Genomic DNA, 22,167 nt, shown 5'->3' with positions numbered 1-22,167 from the left:
TCCTTATGAGGACCTTTCTTTGACATAATTATTAATGCAGCTAATTAATTCACCTAAATCTAAACCTGACCCCTTTAAAAAAAAAAAAAAAAAAAAAAAAAGACACAGATTTTGTTCCAAACACCAAAATATTTGGTCCCCGCAAAGATATAAAGGCGCATTATGTGTATTAGTGTGTTAAGAGATATGACTATCCTGAAATAAATTTCTGAGAATCCTGCTAGTATTCATCAAGCACAGCCAGAAATGATGATCCTGTGTGTGTGTGTGTGTGTGTGTGTGTGTGTGTGTGTGTGTGTGTGTGTGTGTGTGTGTGTGGTTGGGGATTCCAGGGACCCTGGCGAGAATTGCTATTGATAAACGTGGCATACTGTACAGTGGGTTAAGAAAACAGACTCTCCCCTGAGTGAGCTGTGGAGTCAGGATCGATAAGGTGCTGGAATTCCTCCTGACGTTCAGAGAGAGTGATCATACAACACCAACATCACGCTGCTTGTCATACTGCTTCACCTGCAGCGTGTCACAGAAAGAAAAAAAAGTGAGAAAACCAAATAAAAATCTGGCATTAAACTTTCGAATGTGATTCTCACAATTAAAGCTCTTCTTAAATATGTTTCAAGCGAACACGTTTATAACTGAGAGAAATGCTTTTGGCTAATAAATGTAGCTATGAGACAATTATTAAAACATTTTGTTATTGTACAAAATGTCAGAAACTCTAAGAAGAGTTCAGAAATATAACAAATGAAAGTAATATATTTAATGAGTAGGAAGTAATATTTATATGTGAATGTACATATCGTTTAATATACTGATTGTTAGTTGTATTTTAAAGTAACAGTAGAACCCTGATTTTGTCCCAGAACTGTAAAATGCGATGTATTAAGATAAAACTTGGGTAAGGAATGCCACGTCTACACTGTAGAGGAAACCTGATGGAAAAACAGGGATCCTGTTAAGAAAAAAAAAAAAAAAAACGATAAAAAAAAAAAATCAGGGTTATTCATTGTCTTTTATTCCCACCCACTGATAATGGTGGGGTTATTTCCTGTGGCTATTAGAAACAATACCGTAAATTCCATTGTGCCGGTTATTCATTGTTTCACTTCTTGATGTGGGAGTGTGTGTTTGGAACGGCGAGGCAGTACATAATGGTTCAGTGATAAGAGTCCACATTAATTCCATTGTCTCAGCTTTCCTTTTTACACATCCTCCTTTCCTTCACAATTACTGCCTCAGTGTGTGTGTGTGTGTGTGTGTGTGTGTGCTTGATCCTGTGACCCAGTTGTATTTAGATATGATTACATGTTTGTAATGTTCACTTGTGACTGAGGGGAAAAAAAGCATATTTCACTTGTTACTGTTCAAATACAAAAGTGTAATTATTAAAATATTACATTATTATAATTGTTATTATTAAAGCAGAATCAATTTTTTTTTGGGGGGGACGACACATTATGATACATATAATATTATATATATATATATATATATATATATATATATATATATATATATATATATATATATATATATATATATATATATATTCAAATCCATAGTACAGAAGGTATTAAATATCTAGGAACATTTAAATCATCTATATATGCACAAGCAAATAGTGAATCTGGGCCTCTTGTCTTCGTCTTGTGCTAGTGTTTTCTCCGCAACATTACCATAAGATAACAGTGTGGACTCCTTCCTGCCACCTTGCCGTCCTCTAGGTCATAAATCAGAGTGACTATGTCATCATGGTGAGACGCTGTGGAGCTCATGGTGGCGGCTGGCGTTGCTGGTGTGAAATCACTTGACCCTTCAGCATTAACCTGTCCTTCACCAGTCCTCACTCCTCCTCACGCCTGAGAACAAAAGAGGGACCCTATTGATTAAACAGCCCAGTGCACACTTGATATTACCCACAGGTTTTCCCGCTTAGTTTTCTAACTGTGTGTTTGTGTGTGTTTGTGTGTGTGTTAGGGAGAGAATAGGGTGACCACTGGGTCTCTATTGGGAGCAGTGTTTTGTCATCTTGAGCGGTGTTTACTTTTTCTCCCCTCCCACACACACACACACACAACATGCACACAGCTCCCCATGGAGTGGATCGATAAGCGCAGTCGTGATGTGGTGTGAGGAGTGTGAGCTCTGTTGGAGTGTGTGTGTACAGAAAAGGTCTGGGGTTAGCATCCATTCTCATCACCTCTGCTCTGTGTGTGTCTGCAGGCTAATTCTCTCTTTACCCGTGCTGGCATGGCTCTGTAACCAAAACCGACAATTATTTTATACTTTCCTGTTTAGTTTATGTAAGACATATCTAAGACACCTGTAATTAAAGTATGGTTTTATTTAGTGAAATACATGAAGTAATTTGCAAGCAAGGAAATGTGCTTTTAAAAATTAAGTAATAATAAAAAAAAACCACAATTATTAAAATGCATAATCGATAAAGTAATTGGAATTATATTATTTTAGAATATCTGCTCAAAATCTTTAAAGAACAAGTTTTGTTAATTTGAAAAGTTAGAAGAAATTTGTTTATTTTACAATTCTTTCCTGTGCATAGCATTTAAGAGTATTGTAATTTTTAAACATAGTGACTATTTTGTGGAATGTATATAATAATAATAATTTAACAATAATAATAATAATAATAATAATAATAATAATAATAATAATAATAATAATAATAATAATAATAATTACTTATTATTTATTTATTTATTATTATTATAAAAATCTATTTATATTTTAGACCTTTGTCAGTTTTTTCACCAGAGTTTTTACATTTTCGTATGTGTGTGTGTGTGTGTGAGAGAGAGAGAGAGAGAGAGAGAGAGAGAGAGAGATGGAGAAATAAGGAGGAATTGTGAGTTCTAAGCTTTTATTGTTTTCTTCTAATATGGAAAAGTCCTTGCTAGAACAGCCACGTCTCTGTCACGTCCCAGTGGCCGGAGAAATAGAGCGTGTGAGTGAGCCCCTGTCCCACATGGCCAAACACTCCTTTATTCTTGCCTCTCTCCTATATCCATCCCCCCATATTTATCTCGCCACTCCGTCATGTTCCTCACCCCGGTAAAATAATTAATTACTCCGTCCTGAGATGATTTATAGTTTTACTGACATAATTAATGATACACATCAATTTTCCTGCTTAATTGAAGGGGCTCCAGAGCAAGACTTGCACAGTTAAAGGTCTGGGACATAAGAGAGCATAAAAGAGAGCTTTTAAAAAAACACAATGAAAAGAAAAAAAAACCCAACCGTCCCTTTCTCTCATCAGTGCATGGTGATTTTGAATAGTTCAGGAAGATCTATAATCTTGTTTGATAAGCATTAGATAAACATAGACATGTGTTTTGTTGTGTGCATACACTTGCATGCAGACGTACTGTACTGCACGCTGCATTTATGCGTGTGTCTATAGCTATGTATGATTCATGCTGCTGCATGGCAGGCATATATAATACCTTCACTACCCCCAAGACTATAGACAACAAGGTAGAACATGAATATTTAATTTGCTGGGAGAAAGTGTAGGATATACTGTCATACTCTGCATTTTAAACAGGCAGGCCTCGCTGAGCCAGGCAGAATGCTGGGAAAATTTCTCCTCCATCGATTTGGCTAGGACTAATATAGTTCTCTGTATCATTTGGCAACAAGAATTATATTTGGACTTCACAGTTGAGAACATATTCTCTTTTCTCTTTCTGATAACGGTTATTCTTTTAAGTTAACTAATATAATTAACCTGAAGAAAAAAAAATATCCAAAGTGAGTACAAAAAATAAATAAATAGAACAACATCCAGCCTCATGGTCTCAGGATCTCAAAATTTAAGATTTATATTCATTAAATGAACATACTTTATTAATAAATTTAACCATGGCTGTGTGTGTGTGTGTGTGTGTGTGTGTGTGTGTGTGTGTGTGTGTGTGTGTGTGTGTGTGTGTGTGTGTGTGTGTTGGGAGGATTAGTGACCATGGTAACGGCCAGCCATCCCTGTTTTGTGATAAATTCTGTTACATATGAGAGAGATTGACACGTCTGTTCCTGCACAACTGACCCACAGAATTTAGCAAGTGAGTTATTATGCAGTGGTGTATGTCTCTCTGTGTGTGTGTTCTTTAAAGACCACTTTGGAAGTGCTTCTGTAGCATTTGCATGTGAAATGTGCATGTTTTTCTGCCCACTGTGTTGTAGAGGTGCATTGCCGTGGCTTGACGGTTTTTCTTTTATGATCATGCAGTCTGCATATTAGAGAGGAACTCTGTTTACAGAGGATGGGTGTGTGACAGTGTGAGACCGGCAGAAAGTGTACAGAAAGTGTACACGTTCACGTGCGCTCATATGTGTGTGTGTAGGCTTGTAGGCTTGACCCGAGGTGAAGTAAAGACGGATGAGTAATATGGATAATCGTGCTCTCTGGATACAATTCCCTGCTCTTAAATGTCCACCTTTCTCAACTGTTCTAAGTTAATGCAGTCCTTTCTTTAAAAGTGTTTATCGAGCACGCTGTATATATATATATATATATATATGAGTGACATTAAAACTGTCGTTTCCATCTAAAATCACTAGTGTCCGAGTCTCACAAGAGGAAAAGTTGACATGTTGGGTTCTTCATTAAAGAGGAGTTTATTTACAGTCAATAATATTACAGATTATATGAATGCACTTATTAAATTGGATTATCACCTTCCTACGATTAATGTTTGGGTAAATGCGGCATTCTATATGAAGCGTTCTTATTGATTTTCAAGCTGAAAGGGGAATAATTGGTTGTATTTGCTCAGGAGGGGGCAGCGTTGTTCCACCAAATCCCAGCCAGCTGCTTCAGTATGAATAATTGTACACATTTAAACGAGACCTGATTCTTAGTTACTTGTCTTGTGTAAGACTAAGTAAGTTAATAAAAGCCTTTAAGCTTGTCAATGCTCATAGCATTTTTCACGCAGGTTGTTCTCTACAATAGTCAGCAAAATTAACTTGGGTTAAGCGAGAAAAGTTCTTTTCCCCTAATTTATTTATTTATTTATTTATTTATTTATTTATCTCCATTATGGCAGTGAGTCTTTAGCCTGATGTCAATAATAAGTTAATACAATTATTGGGATAAATAATTTTAGACAGGCCTTTGGCCTTCATAACAGTTTTTAAATGAATGTTTATTTAATTTTATTATTTGTACATAAATCATTTTTGAAATTATGATGTGTATCGGCTTATTGTAGATAACTGATAATTGTGAACCAAAGAAATATAATGTCTAGCCTACATAAAAACGATGTGCAAAGTAAAATACGAAATTACAATAGAAAGAAATCTAAGTCTATATATTTGTGTGTGTGTGTGTGTGTGTGTGTGTGTGTGTGTGTGTGTGTGTGTGTGTGTGTGTGTGTGTGTGTGTGATATTAAAACAAAACTTGTGCGCATATTTGTTTAGAGTTTGTTCAGTTTGTGTGAACTTCAAAATGTGGGAATTTTTAATAATTCAGTTGACCGGCCTTTTATAGAAATCTTTCTGAGATGCCGCTCCTCCCAGGTCACCTACTGTCTTCACCTACTTTACCTTTCCCCCCCTTTCTTGTTTTCTCGCACTCTTTCTCATACCCCCCCCCCCCCCCCCCCCACACACACACACACACACACACACACTAACCTTAACCCTTCCTCCTGAGTAATGGCTAAGTTGTAGTGCTGGTCAGCATATTGTCACCTGGGTCCCATTAAGAATATTCTTGCTTCAGCACTCACCCCATCAGCTTCTGCCCCTACCCCCCTTTCACCCCGTCCCACAATCCTCGGCCTCGCTCCTACAACCGTTTCTCTCTTCTTCTTCTTCTTTTTTTTTTATCATTCAACAACAATGAAGCAATGAGAATGAGCAGAAAAAAAAGCATTCATCGTATTTTAGTGATGTCTAAGTACCATCTCTGTAAGTGGAACTCTTTAGACATGGGTGGGTCTGGGCAGAGATGTTTGGAAAAAGACAAAGGCTGTGGGACGAGTGTGTTAGGAGCAAGCTGTGTGAAACGAGAAGGATCCAGGCTCAGGGGCCTCAGGGCGGCAGGGCTTTGGGTCAAGGCTTGCTGCAGAAGCAGCTCTTTGTCTCAGGATCCAAACTATTGAAATGCTCCGGGGATGGCTGCTTAACTGTTTTCTGGCAGTTTGCTCTCTGTGCTCAGGCAAAACTGAAAAACAAGCACAGCAATACTTGCTTTGATTTCATTCTTTCTTTCTTTTAGATTTAAATCACACAATATGGCCAAAAATGGGCCTACGTGTTTTGTTTTTTTTCCCAGTGCATTTCATTCACATTTTTATCATTTTGTTTAATTTAGGAGTATCATACCTACAAAACAATATTTCACTAAATTAAATCCGCTCATATTTACGTGCTCAATTTGGAGAATTGATTTTACATCTGCTTCCTTCCTGGTTTGTGAGTGAATTCGGATTTGCACCACTTGAAGTCCAGGCCACTTTGCTTGATACTTGCCAAATTCTGTAACCAACAGAGGATTTCGAAATTGTTCTAGCATCTGTTGAGATAGTTTCGTTGGCGATTTTCAGCCATACTGTCTCTTCGAACACATCTTAACATCTTTCACAAAAATGTCTTTTTGACATTCTCTTGGCTGCAGGAAGAAATCTTACGTCGAATATTCAAAATGGTCTGCTGAGGACACTTACATATCAGCACCTAATTTCACCAATAAATTAGCTATAATAAAGGAAATATCTCGGGATAAGGTTCATGGAAGGCATAAGAGGCCACTGTGGAACTTGGCTGTGTGGGGAGTGCTTGCTTTCTACACTGTAGTATACATTCTTGATGACAGTGAGTTACCAGTCGTCTGTCTCTCATCTTATTCTCAGCGAAGCAAATCATCACGTTATTGTAAAGTCAGTCACTTCTTATTAAGCACCGCTGAATTGAGCCAGAGAGAGACGGTGATTTTTCCGTCAGGAGATGAGTACGGTTTGTCTGAATCCATTAAACATTCTCGTACTTGCTCTCTCTCTCTCTCTCTCTCTCTCTCTCTTTCTCTTTCTCTCTCTCACACACACACACACACTCATCTACCACAGACTTCAGTGTCATTGTTCTGAGAGGAGTGGGCCCTGTCTCACCCCGTCCCCTGAATATGACATGCGCATGGCGGGACATGGCAGCTCCCTTAGAAAAGGTGGCTGTGCAATCATCTCCACGCTGTAACCTTACGCCTGCCGTTGTCTGCTCCTCCGTCCACATTCATTTGTATCATACGGTGGCTTTGAGTGGAGAACAAAACTACATTTCACTGATTAAAGTGATGATGAGTGCACTTGGCTACACTGTCAGCACTGTGTTAGCAGCTAGTGCACATTCCACACGCCGCTGGGTCGCTCCTGCTCTCGTTCATCTTACCTGGGGACTCTCGGAGGCTAGTTTGAAAATATGTCCTGATCAGAAATAAATGTGCTGGTCTGCTGATGCTCATAAACCAGAATAGGTTTATTGTTGTATTTAAACGGCACTCTTTTCTATTCCATTTTGAATATAGCATTCTTCCCTTGATTCAGGCAGTCTCTGCACAAATCCCTCTTCTGCCCTGATTTGACAGAGTATCTTAAAACCCTAGAGTGTGTGAAACTCCTGTGTCGGAGAGAGAGAGAGAGAGAGAGAGAGAGAGAGAGAGAGAGAGAGAGAGAGAGAGAGAGAGAAAGCGGGAATGAATCTGCTTGTGAGCTTATCTCATCGTTGACTGGCTTGACCTTGCCCCACTCTCGGTATCCTCCTGTGTTTGCGTTTCACCCAGCTGTAAAATTAGATGGAATGAGCCCACTGTAAATCAGAAATAGCAGACTGCGCTGCCCGTTCCTGTCCGAGTTTCTCAAGAGTGCCTGACCTTAAGAGTCCTCAGGCTGTTGAAGGGAAAGCGGGCCGCCTTTGGCAAAAGGGTTGACAGGCAATGTGAAGTGACTCTCGATCTAGCAGACAATCTAAATAGTGTGCGCCTTGCTATATTATATTGAGCGCTGAGGTCTTGTCAGTTTTATAGAAAAGTTGGCCGTCTTTAGCCTTCCTGTGTTTAGAAGCAGAAGTATTTGGATCGACTGGAATTTATTCGTCAGGAGACCGGATCATAAGCCGTTTTTTTTTCCCTGACACAAAGCATATATTATATTTTTTTTCTGCAACATTTATAAACACCTTAAAGCAGCTCCTGAAACATCAGTGTTAGGCCTGGATGAGTTAAGAATGTCAATAATTATTGAAATCATGTTTTTTTTTTTGTTGTTTGTTTTTTTTAATTTTTTTTTTAATGAATTATTCATTAAAATGTTCTTCAATCAGGTAGCAGTAACATGTCTGTAATGCTCTACTAGCTGGTAATGTGTGTTGTTCACTCCATAGCTTGAAGTTATGGAGAGGAAAAATGTTATTTTATTAACAATGTTAATAAATTCATTAATTCAAGTTCATGTCTGCCACACATACATATTTCATTTTGTTGACTGATAAAGATTAAGCTGAATGCTCCCACAGACCCATTTTATTTCATTCATGATTTGTATTTGTATTGCCTGTGCCAGAGTAGAACCTGATGTCGTCTTCTGCTGTCGTACCCCGTCTGCATCAAGATTTGACTTGTTGTGCATTCTGAGATGCTTTTCTGTTTATCATGGTTGTAAAGAGTGTTTATTTTAGTTACTGTAGCCTTCTTTTCAGCTAAAACCGGCCTGGCTATTCTCCTCTGACCTTTCCCATCATTCTGCCTGCAGAACTGTCAATGCTCACAGCGTTTCACACCATTCTGTCTAAATTGTAAAAACTAGATATTTTTGCGTGGGGAAACTCCCAGGAGATGAAATACTCAAATCAGCCCGTCTGGCACTAACAACCATGACACAGTCATTCAGATTTTTCCATGAAAATCACTCTCCATTCTGATGTTTAATGTGAACATGAATTGAAGCTCTTGACCTGTATCTGCATGATGTTTATATGCAGTATGGATAGCAACATGAATGAGCAGGGGTATAGGTGAGTGGCTGGTGAGTGTACTTCGATATAGAATACATAGGAAATGAGCACTAAGGTGTAGGCCTGACTTGTGAAAATGAATGTTGTGTCAGCGGTATGGGTAATCCTGTCAAGAGATTTAAGTATATAGTATTTTTACAGGAGACTCACCTACGTATTAAAGATCACCATAGGTTACACTGCCCTTAGGTGCGTCAAGTCTTCCACTCGAACTTTAATTCAAAGGCAAGAGGGCTCACTATTTTAATTAGCAAAAAGTCACAGTTTTCCTCCACTAATGTTATTACTGATGTGAATGGTAGATACCTTATAGTCAATGGTACCCGAAAGCAAAGACAGGTTTTGTTGGTAAATGTATATGCTCCGAACTTTTATGATGTGGAACTCGCTAACAGATTAGTGAGCAACCTCCCCTTTTTAAAGGTTGATTTTCGGACTTGATTTAAACTGTGGTTTTGGCCCAAACTTGGATCGGTCTAATCCCCATAATCTGACTCAATCTGCTATGTCTGAAACATTTTCTGATTTTATGTGGCAGAAGTCGATCCATGGAGATCCCGTAACCCCTCTCTTAAAAAATCTCCCAGGTGCATCGTTCCTATTTGAGGATCAATTATTTTTTTTTCTTAATCCTTATGTAGTTTCTTCTGACTATTTGCATATTATAATTTCTGACCATGCACCTCTACAATTAGATATAAACTTTCTATTTATAAACATAACCCACTGCTTTGGAGATTTAACTCTCTTCTTTTGCCAAACAAAGAATTTTGCGTGTTCATTTCAACTTCTATTGATGACTTTCTTTCCTTCAATCAGAATGACTCCACTTCTTATTCATTGTTACACTTAAATCCTATCTCAGAGGGCAGATTATTTCTTACTTCGCTCTCTCTAATAAAAGGCGTACTGCTAGGCTTAATGAACTCACATCTGCGATCAGTAGCCTCCATCAAAGATATGCACTGAATCCTTCTCCAGAACTACTTGAACAGCGTCTAGATTTGCAATCACAATTCAATCTTATTTCGACTAAAGAGGCAGAGCACTTGTTACTGCATACGCGTCGTTCATACTGTGAACATGGCGACAAGCCAAGTCGTTTACTCTCACATCAGCTATGGCAACAGGCCACTTCTCTTCTGATACCTAGTATTATTACCACTTCCCATTTGATACCTAGTATTATTATCACTTCCCGTCTGATACCTAGTATTATTACCACTTCCTGTCTGATAACTAGTATTATTACCACTTCCCATCTGATACCTAGTATTATTACCACTTCCTGTCTGATACCTTGTATTATTACCACTTCCCGTCTGATTACGTAGTATTATTACCACTTCCCGTCTGATACCTAGTATTATTACCACTTCCTGTCTGATACCTAGTATTGTTACCACTTCCCGTCTGATACCTAGTATTATTACCACTTCCTGTCTGATACCTAGTATTATTACCACTTCCCGTGTGATTAACTAGTATTTCCTACAGACAATACTAAATTGAATGAATGTCTTCAAAACCCTGTTATTGATATTAATACTGCCAATGAACTAGACTCCCCACTCTCTCGAAGAAATGTAAAATTTAATTAAAATTATGCAATCTAGCAAAACCCCTGTCCCGGACAGGTTTCCAAATGGATTTTTAAAACATTTATTGGGAAATTGGCACCATTGCTTTTATCTGTGTTCAATGAATCCTTGGAAAGTGGTTCTTTGCCATCAACTATGACACAATCCACTATAGCTCTCCTTCTTAAGGAGGGTAAAGACCCAACATCATGTGGTTCCTATAGACCACCGTCTATGAGCAAAATGGTTTTTATAAAGGGACGTCATTTTTTACGTTTTTTAATACCCATACACTCTTTAATAAAATTTATTCAAAGCACATGGCTGAGCTTCCTGAGATTGTAATTTCTTTAGACAAGGTTGCTTTAGACAGCATTTGACAGGGTTGAGTGGGAGTACTTGTTTGCAGTTTTGAGGAAATTCGGATTCGGGGATAAATTTATTTCTTGGATTCGCCTCCTTTACTTATCCCCTAAAGCCAGTGTTCATACTAACGATATTCATTCAGATTTTTTTACTCTCGGACGAGGCTGTCCCTTATCGCCTTTGCTCTTTGCTGTCACTATCAAGCCTTTGTCTATCGTATTAAGATCTTCCCAGTTATTTAAAGGAATAGTCCGATATGGTATCGAATACAAATTGTCGCTATATGCTGATGATTTGTTATTGTATGTAACCAACCTTATCGTTTCTACGCCTGATGTTTTAGGTGTTCTGGAAACCTTCAATTCCGTTTCAGGTTATAAATTAAATTTGGAGAAAAGTGACTGTTTTCTCATCAATACTGCAGCATTTTATCTCGAACAGTCAGATCTACCTTTTCAATTTAGTCAGTCAGGGTTTAAATACATAGGTATGAACGTGACACGTTCTTTACCCAATCTTGCATCAGCATCATTCACTCCCTTTATCTCAAAGGTTAAATCCAAAAAAGTTGGGGTAACTTCCCCCTTTCTCTAATCGGCAGGATGAATGCTGTCAAAATGAATATATTAAGGGTTTTTTTTCCTTATTTCAATTAATTCCCCTTTTTCTGCCAAAACAATTCTTTGATTCATTGAATTAAATCATTTATTCTTTTATTTGGGCTGGGAAGTCACCAAGGGTTTGTAAAACTTTATTGCAGATATGTAGACTTAGTAGAGGACTTGCATTACCCAATTTCCAATCCTATTACTGGGCTGCACACATCCATAAACTTTGCTACAGGGATGAGTGTTGTAGGGTAGCTCTGCCACAGTGCTTCTGTTATTTACCCGTTCTCGGAGCTAAGCACTTATTCCAGACGCCTGATTCTCAGGGAAACGTAGCTTTCTAACACTCTCAGCCTTCTTCACCTTTGCAATGGCAGGCGGCTGAATTTCTGTCTCTGAAATGCAGCGTGAATGTTTTGTTGCTGGTGTTCACCTTCCCTCATTTCTTATTTTTTTAATAGCAGTGTAGGTCCTTAGCCACAACAAAGGGATAAATACAAAACTCACTGTAGGTCTCAGCGGAAAGACCTTGGACATGACATGTGTCAGCGCATGATAAATTGGCTCAGTGTCTGTTCAATTTCTAATGCAAAGCTCTAGAAAGCAGGACGGTGAAAGAGGAAGAGAGGAAGTAAGAAAGGAGGGAGGGAAGGGAGGGTTGGACGTTCGGGTGAGCCTAGAGAGTCTCAGAGGGTGTGTTTGTTTATGCGTGTGTTTGTGTGTGGATGTGCATGAGCATGTGTGCGGACCAGATAAGACCACTGAAGTTTTGGTGCAGGTTGCTGACTTTCCACCCTTCATAGGTGCATTTTGGCAGCCAATCAGCTGTGTGATAAGGAGACAGAGGGAGGAAGAGAGAACGAGAGCGAGAGAGAGAAAGAGAGAGAGAGAGATGGGGCAGAATATGGCAATGAATAGGATTTTATGACTGGGGATGACAGCTAAGTCATCCACAAGAGCTAACAAACTCTCTTCCACACACACACACACACGTACACACACACACACACACACACAGACCCCAAACTCTTTCAACAGCCTGTAGCCTCACTTCCTCTGTTTTTATCTGGTTATTTATTTCTCTCTCTTTGGCAGCCTCAGTAGTTGCATCCAGGGAAAAAAAAGGAAATAAAAGAGGGGTATAAAAATGAGTGCGATAAAGTGCTGGTGTTCCAAGAGATGCGCTGCTAATAATCTTCAACTGCTAATCATTTGTGAAGAGTTGGCTGCCTGACGTGTGCTCTGTACAGGAAATGCATAATGGTGCTGGCCAAATCCAGCTTGGTCCTTAGAAGACAAAATAGTGTGTGTGTGTGTGTGTGTGTGTGTGTGTGTGTGTGTGTGTGAGTGTGTGTGTGTGTGTGTGTGTGTGTGTGTGTGTGTGTGTGTGTGTGCATGTGTGTACACATGTGCATATACAGAAGAAAGAATGTCGATTGCATCCTGCACCTTTGGTTAGTGTCTTTACAATTGATCTGCGTGGGGACAAAGCTGATATTATGCTAATTGCAATCTAATCATAGAGCAAAACGTTGGTGTGAAAAGCACTGGCACATACCGTGTATAGCAGCTCAGCGCTCTGTGTATGGCCCCCCATTGCTCAGCCTTTTCTTTGCCTTTTATTCTTATGGAAGTGGGGGTGGTGGCACACTCTAATGTTGGGTAAATGTGGAGTAGGTAGAGTAGAATAAGGCAGTGGGAGAACGAGCACATTTTATTTCCTGCTTAAAATGCACCCTGACAAATGTCCTTCTTCTTCTCATTGCGATGGATCGATTTGTTTCCCCATGCAACTATTCAACAAATATTATAGCCAATAATAATAATATTTAATATTTAATTTTGTTATTTGTTAATATTTAACAATATTTAATACTTTCTATTTTATGTAATGTAATTCCCCCATGTAAGTCCAGGAATATAAGTAAGGAATAATGGATGACAGGCCGTTGAATTATTAAAAAATAATGCACACCCCGAGGTGGTAACGCTAAATATTTTCTAAAAATTCAACTTAAAATTATTCCTCAATTATTCCTCTTATACCAAATTAAAAACCCTTGAAGATATTGTTCAGATGTTTTATTTCAAGAAATTTGTCAGATTTTTGCACTTAAAATGCTCTTATGAGTGGAACTAATTTATTAAGCATCCCATCTCAAGCCTCTGTGGCTAATTCCAAAACATCATTTTTGAGCTACAGTAGTAATGGTGGCTTGAGCCATTGGTATGTAGTTATTGGAGAGAGAGCGAGAGAGAGAGAGAGAGAGAGAGAGAGAGAGAGAGAGAGAGAGAGAGAGAGAGAATTCACAGGTCTTTTTTTTGTTTCATTCTGATCATATAAAAATAGAACAAATAAATAAATATCAATAAGCCTACTCGTTCACAGGGTTTTTCGTTTTTTATTACTGCAGAAAATATAGTGAATAACCTGTGGGTTGAACTGAAGAGGAGAGTCCACCAGCGTGGACCTCGAAATGTGAAGGATTTGGAGAGATTCTGTATGGAGGAATAGTCTCAGATCATTTGCCATGTTTTCTCCAACCTCATCAGGCATTATAGGTGAAGACTCAGAGCTGTTATCTTGGCAAAGGGAGGTAGCATACAGTATTCACTAAAAGGGTGCCAATAATTGTTGCACACGTATATTTAACAAATGTATTTTTTTGATAAACCTGTGTTTTGTTTGCAATTGTTTGATATCCATGAGAGCAGAGTATTTTTTGTGATTTTGTTAAAAACAAAAGATCAAAAAGTTAAAGAAAAAAGACAAATTTTCACAGCCTTCTTTGCTCATATTTACCAAGGGTGCCAATATTAGTGGAGGGAACAGTAAATACAATAAAATCAATCCTGACAAAAATATATAAATGTTATCACTGTTACAGGACTGGATCTATTTTTTCCCTTTTTTTTCTCTATCAGATCCACTTTTTTGTTGTTGTTGTTGTTGTTGCTGGTATCGGCCCAGTTCCAATCTTTGCTATCAGACTGGTGCTATCTCTAATTAAAATCAAGCTGTTTGATAGGCTAATGTAGTTTTCATGTTTACAATGACTTTAAAAAGGTATGCTGCTATTCAGATCGCAAGGCAAACTGCTACATTTCTAATATCAACGAGCATCTAAGGGATAGCGCTTTGTGTACCCTGTTGATTATTAAAAAGCTGTTTGTTTGTTTTTTAAGATCAGAAGAAACAAAAAATATTATAAGCTTTCCTTATGATTCACATGACTCTGATAGTATCTACAGACAGGTTAAAGAAAAAAAAAAAAACAATAAAAAGGTTCAGTGTTATTCCCCTAATTGGTGTTTAGATGATAATGTGCTACTCATCAAACCATCCGGTGAGCCCGTGGGCGGGGTCATCCTGTAAGAGACCACTCCCATCAGGATAGAAAAGTTTCATCAGAGGTTAAAGGTGATCAGTCAGAAGAACTTTGCATTGATTTGCTGTGACACTTCCATCTAAGGGACAAGTGGATCCAAACCAAGCCAGCAACAGAGGCACTGATTTGTTTTCTTTCATTTGTCACCTGTCTGCATATGTTTTATCTGTTTTGTAGAGTAGATTGTACACACTGCTACAGAAGAGTGCACATGTGTCTGTCACTTCCAAAATCACTCCATTTTCTCTGCCTGTGAGTATGAAAAAAACAAGCACACTTTAGTCCTTCACTTTAGTTCATACAGAAGCTGTGTCCATGTTTGTAAAGAACCCTGAAAGGAATGCTGCTTTCCTTTCCTGGGCTTTAAGAGAAGCGGTTTTGGAGTGCAATATGTGTGTTTGTGTGTTTGTGTGTGTGTGTGTGTGTGTGTGTGTTTGTGTGTGTGCATCTGTTCATTGCTTCTCTCCTCCATGGGTCAGTGAGAGCCAGAAAGTCCCATCCCAACTCCTTACCGCTATTTACCTTTTGCCGTCCACTGAGAATATGTTATATTGAAGTTATTTTATGCTTCGCTTACCATTCTCACTTTCACTTTTCTGCATCATGTCTCTGTGGCTCTCTTCTATTTTCCATTCCTATTTCCTCTGCAGTTGTATTCCTCCCATTTTGGAAAGGGCAGACAGAGAGAGAGAGATAGAGGGAGTATTATTTTATTAATATTATTATATTAGGTATTATTTCATTTATGATAGTATTTTATCTTCATTTATTTCATCACTACATTATTTACAGCGACTCACATTAGGACGTGTCCATTCTTTCACCGTGTACTATCATATACAATCATGTAGTAATTGTCCATTTATAAAGAGCTGCAAACAATAAGCTAAAAATCAACATTAAGACTTAATTAATACTTAAAAAATGTCTAATATATGCTATGTGCAGAAAACTGTATAGTTATCCATCTGTACTGATATGAACAGCTGGCACTGAGGTACAGCTTTAATGTCTAAAACAGAACATATCTTTAAAAGGCAAGAACATGTAATAATATTTACCAGGTCAGGCTCTATTAGGGATTACCAAAAACAACAACAAAAAAATATGCAAAATGTAATAAAATTGAATCACTGATCAGAATCTCTAATGTTAAAAAAAAAAAAAAAAAAAAAAAAAAAAAAATTTGCACTAAGTGCGAATCACATTAGGAGAATGAGGGTAATGAGCTGAAAGGCAGGTGTGTGTGTGAGTGTGTGTGCGTGTGTGTGCACGCATATGCGCAGAACTGAACCAACAAACTGGTCTTATTCTCAGTGATATCCTGATTCTGTCTATATCTCATCCAAAAACAGCAGAGAGAAGCTTGCAGATAGTGAATACACACATTTACACAGGCAGTATAAATGTGTAGACAGTCCTAAATGTGTACATTTGTTTTCTCCTGTCTGTAGACAAAATAAGGCAAAAACACACACACTCAGGCATGTTAGCATGAAGCAAGTGCTAGATAATGCTGAGTGTGCGATTTTGAAAAGAATGGGACCTCTTTGCTTCAGCTAGACTCTTGCTCCCTTATATGAAAGAACCCTCTAAAGCCTTTACCACAATAAAAAAGCACCAACCACATGTTCAACGTGATCTTGCATCTCAATTTGCTTTCTTTGCTGTCATGCTCAGGATGACACGAAGCCCTTCGAACTTCCTGGTGCACTGCGTTGGTGAAAGAATCCTGAAAACGTGCTTTTGTTTTGTACGCTTCTAAAGTTCAGCTCTCTAATAAGACTGGGGTGAGCGCTCTCCACTAAACAGCACTGCCACACGCTTTTGAAGAGATATTAGAGAAGCAAATGAAAGGACAAAGATGTGCTATGGAATACAAAAGTTAATAATACAGGGGTTTGATGAATGGCCCAGCAAATGCTTCTTGATTTGGCCCTAAATTGCATGGCTTTGCACCGTCTTAATTTATTCGCTTCCTTGTTGACTATGCAAGGTCTTGGAAATCCAGAGGACACTGTTGGTAATATATGGTAAATAATGCACGTTAGACTACACCTGTCCACTCCATACAGTATGTCCTCGTAGATTGCGCATCGTCCTCATGTCCCCCTTCGCAGCCATCGTAGTATTCCTTCCCAAATGTTAGCCAGCAGGAAGACAAGCTTGAGGCGGTATAGAGGCTCACACATATCTTTTTATTGCCACATACATCAAGCGTGTTGAGACATCCAAAAGAGACTGCGTGATCCGCGCCGATCCATTAATCATCATTCATTGTATGTTAATAAATTCAGAATTTCCCCATTTACCATGCGGGCCGTTCGCACGTAGCGGCAACACAACCTTTCCAGAGCCCATAAATCACGCAGCCCGAGTCATTTGACAGAGCAGCCTAAACACAGTGCTCCAGTCAGTCCCGCGGGCACAAACACATGATCTAATAGGCCTGCATCAGACCTGAGAGTCATGCTGGAGCCTGGCATGTGCCACTGATAGAAGCGCTCGGAGAACATTGTTGATCCAGGGAATAAATTGAAGCCGAAGGCCTTGTCTTTCTCCGAAGTGTGCTGTTCCAGTGGAGGCCCCTTTTGGCTGTGTTGCATTGACAGGAACACTCGGCTAATAGTGTTTCAAAGAATGTAGGACCTTATTAAATTTAATTTCCTTATTTCCATCTGCAAAGAATGGAGTGTTGGTAAGCATGCTGTCAACAACCCTTTTTTATTTATAGTATCTTGAGCCACTGAGAGGAGGAGTTGGAAGCAGAGTTGGCCGAAAACTGATGTTGGAGCCTTTTTCAAGTTGATCAGATAGAGACCTGCTGCAGGCAGTTATGTATGACAGTTAATTACTGCCTGTTGTCCAGGGGGAGCACGCTTTTGTCTTCATTTGGCAGTCGATCAAAAAACATCACCTGAAATCATGAAAGCCATTCAAATCTTGGCATATAGATTTGCGCTGAAGTAACTGTGACACGTAGACAGGTTTTAAAGTATTTACAAATTTACTATAAAAGAATATGAAACTAGAAAGGAAAGAGCCATATTTAAAGCCTAAATAAAATCGATGTGCCAACATAATACAATCCACAATACAGTGTAGATGTACAGTATATTGATTATCTTATAACAGGACAGCCAATAAAGCATGATTGTAGTTTATTTACTAAGATTACACAGATTTGGATATTTTTATTTTTTTTTGCCATAAGAAAAATAATCTATACTGTTTCTATAATCACCGCTGAAAATAACACCATCTCTTTCCATCTTTAGACGCAAAGAACAAACACATTCATACAACGTGATACACATTGTGGTACCTCTGCGCATCAGATTAGCCGATTAACAGCTCTCCACAGAGGCACTTTCTGTAAAACCTCAGAATAGTCAGCAGATCATCAGTTTTCTGTTCATGATGCAGAGACTGTTCTATAGGGCGATTACTGAGATAATGCCATCACAAGTTAATCACTACAGCCTACGGCAGGCACCGCTGTGTTATGCAAAGCATTCCAGTGCACAGTAAATGGGAAATAGAGATGTTTGTTGGGGTTTTTTCTCTATAAACGTGATCTTCTCTTACTTTCTTGGCGATAAGTAAGCTTTCCTCTCTCCTGGGGTAGAAGAAGAACTTTGCCTTAACTACTCTGTGAAGTGTTCTATATAGCACTGGTGCGAGATACCGGATGCAGTTTGTAAGCTGTCCAAGTAAGTGTTTAGTAGAATTCTCTCTGAGTAAGCTAGAGACAGAAGAGGAATATTTGCCAGAAGTTGCACGAAAATGGCAAGTTCATCATTTTTTTAATTGTAAATGTCAGCATATATGTCTAATATATGTGTGGCAGCCTGAGAAAATGCTTCATGTGATGAAATTTTGTCATTTTATACTATACAGCGTGTCCCAAATGTCTCCATACATTGGGGAAAATAACACTGTTTATCAAAATGTCTTTCAGATTTTTTCATCCATCCATTTTCCATACCGTTTATCCTACACAGGGTCACAGGAAGCCTGGAGTCTATCCCAGGGGACTCGGGGCACAAGACGTGGGACAGCGTGGACGGGGTGCCAACCCATTGCAGGGCACAATCACACGCAACCCTATTCACACACTATGGACAATTTAGAAATCAGCCTACAGTGCATGTCTTTGGACTGGGATAGGAAACTGGAGTACCCGGAGGAAACCTCGGAAGCATAGGAAGAACATGCAAACCCCACGCAGACAGAGCAGAGACGGGATTTGAACCCCCAACCCCAGATGTGCAAGGCAAATGTGCTAACCACTAAGCCCCCCCAAATTTTCATATTTAGTTCATGTTATAGTTTTGTTTTTCAGATAACCTTTAAGAATGCCCTTGACAAAAGAAGAATGTATTGAAATCATTCTTATGGCTGGATCGACTTGAATTGTCGCAAGTTTGTGATGGACTTTAACAGGAAACACGGTGTGAGCACATCACACACAACACTCTTACTAAACTTATTAATACATAAAATAAGACTGGGAGTGTTGCGGACTGACCGAGAAGTAGACGTCCACTAACGCCCACTGATGAAGGGACAACCGACGCGGTGCTGGCGAACATAGTCCCCTGTGTATGCAGACTTCTGGGACACCCTGTAGTTTCTCTCAACCAGCACTTTACAATCTAGTGACATCCAAAATCAAAAAGAGGGGGAATTGCATTTTCAAGATTTCAGTTCAACTAAAAGATGACCGTCAACATTTATAACGTAATCTACTTGTGGAAATAAACATTAATATCAAATTTGCAAGAGGAAATGAGTTCTCATATTGATTATCAGCATCAGTCGTATCAATCTGTTTCTCATTACCTGAGCTTAAAGTCACTCAAGTCAACACTAGTCTCATTGTCGTCTCTTCACCTGACTGATCAAGGGACTGAGTAGGGAAATAATTTCTGATTGATTCGGTCAGTCCTGATTTGGTCATTTAAATATTTAAAGCCTTGTCTGCTTTCATCTGTACAAAGTGGGTAAGTACTCTTCTTTGTTACGCCGATGTGATATTTTGACAGCCGTTATCCGACTGTATCTCACCAGCTGATTTGATCAGGCTAATGTCTATTTCACTAGGGCAGGTAACTGTCCGAAAACCTACTCAAAAAGCAAGGTTTTAGAGCTTCAGGCAGACTGATGCTTGTTAAACTGTCTGCTTACCTAACATGTCTTTTGCAGGCAGATGCCCAGGCAAGGTGAAAGAGTAGTCTAAACAAAACCAAATCCATGCCATTTTGTTCAATTTATGTTTGTATATATTTAAAACATATATAGTAGGGATGTAAAAGTATATTAGTGTCAGAAAAACATATCATTTTCCACAATTTTTTTCCACAGAATTCCGACATATGATGGATTTTCCCAGACCTCCTCACATATGTGGTATGATACAATCCACTAAACAGCACAGCATTGACTTTATGTTTGTGAAACAATTTCACAGAGCTACACACTGCATCAGCGTGCTCTATGGCTTATTTAGAAGCACTGGTGAATGTGCTTGCCTTTGTCTTTGGGGCAGTAGACTTGGGCTGAGTCCAGTAGCCTAATGAGGCAGTTTTGATGGTCCCAGTCCCACAAGAGTACAGAGACTTTGTCTGTTTTTTCTCTCCCCCTCCCTCATACCTCATCCAGGTCCTGCTTGAAATGCCTTAATTGATCTAATCACTCACTCAATTGGTCCGAGCCATCCGTCTCTTTCATGCCCAAGCCTCTGGACACTGGGCAATGTCTTCTACTCCTGTGAGTCTAGTCTTCGGTAGGAAGTGAGTTTGACTCGGCGATGGCTTTGCCATTATGCCCTTAACCTTGAGTCTAGCCACTGTCATTACAGAGTTGCTGGAGCTATAAGAAATGTTGACTTTGTCACAGTGGGCCGTTCCTAAGGGTGCAATAAAGAACTTCTGAATAATGGACGTAATGGATCTTCGTGCTTGATGATGATGGGAGTAATTGTCATGAACTCTTTTGGTGCTATGTTTAAAGAGATGCTGTTCAGAGCAGCAATACTTGGTCCTGTACATGTCAAATGTACAAGGCCTTGTTACTTTGTTACCTAATTAAGACAAATAATCTTAATGGCAACACTTTCACAGTAGTTCACACCAATTTTCAATTGAGATTTTCTCAAATCTATGCAAATTATGTAATTGGGGTGGGGGGGTGGGGGTGGGGGTAGTAAATCAACAAATCCAAACCTCTGGCCCATATGATACCTCAGATTTATCCTATGGTGTTTATTGTCTAATGTTTTTTTCAGTTCTCCACCTGCAATTAATTCCCTCTTGTTTTTGCCATGCAAACTGGAAGGTAGACTTGAAACCATGGATTCATCTCATTCTGTAATGTGACCTCTCATCCATCCATTTTATGTACCACTGATCCTACATAGGGTCATGGGGAGCCTGCAGCCTATCACATGGAACTTGTGGTACAAGCCAGGGGACACTCTGGATGGTTTGCCAACCCAACGCAGGCCACAATCACACATCCATTCACACACTACCGACTACAGTTTAGAAATGCCAATCAGTCTACAGTGCATGTCTTTGGACTGCGGGAGAAAACCGGATTACCCGGAGGAAACCCCTGTAGCACATAGATAACATGCAAAATCCGTACACTAAGGATGGAGGCAGGAGTCTCAACCTTGAACGCCCAACCCCAGAGGTCCGAGGCAAACGTGCTAACCACTAATCCACCTCATGAACTTTCTCATGAAATGTGTTTTCCGGTATTATGAAGAAACGTTTTGGAAGGAAGCATCAGATGCTAGTGTATGTAACTTGTACAGTTATCTTGCTTTACTAATCTGTCAATGAAAACATGTACATGAGCCTAGCATGAAAAATGGAAATCAAACAACCAATTTTCACACTGATTAGTGCGTTATTTAATTTATGTTTAGCTAGTCACCTTTGGAAGCATTTACTTTTTGTCTACTACTGTTTCCTAATGGAACTAAAAAGAAAAAGAAAAAGAAAAAGAAAGAAACTAGGGAATACACTAAGCAGTGCACACCCACAAGAGACAAACTACAAGCAAAAACAATTCGTCTCTTGCTTGTGTGAATGTAGGGTCAAGCTCCTATATAATCATTAAACTCTCTTAAAACTAAACCGATTTACTCCAAATATGTTTTGCATAATATTTCCTTACAT

The 22,167-nt window shown here is 39.0% G+C and overlaps 1 long non-coding RNA gene across 1 annotated transcript; it reads right to left on the bottom strand.

Moving 5' to 3' along the window:
* Nucleotides 1-336: 336 nt before the first annotated feature.
* LOC128628950 (uncharacterized) lies at nucleotides 337-1,716 on the bottom strand. The gene is made up of 2 exons (XR_008393250.1): nucleotides 1,677-1,716; nucleotides 337-510 (listed from the first exon to the last, which is right to left on the bottom strand). It is a non-coding gene; the product is annotated as an uncharacterized LOC128628950 (long non-coding RNA).
* Between the last annotated feature and the right edge of the window lie 20,451 nt (nucleotides 1,717-22,167).

The sequence above is a fragment of the Ictalurus punctatus genome, chromosome 22 (genome assembly GCF_001660625.3).
Source record: "Ictalurus punctatus breed USDA103 chromosome 22, Coco_2.0, whole genome shotgun sequence".
Lineage (NCBI taxonomy): Eukaryota > Metazoa > Chordata > Actinopteri > Siluriformes > Ictaluridae > Ictalurus > Ictalurus punctatus.
The sequence above is the reverse complement of the archived record's forward strand: the minus strand, read 5'-3'. Positions and strand labels throughout refer to the sequence as shown.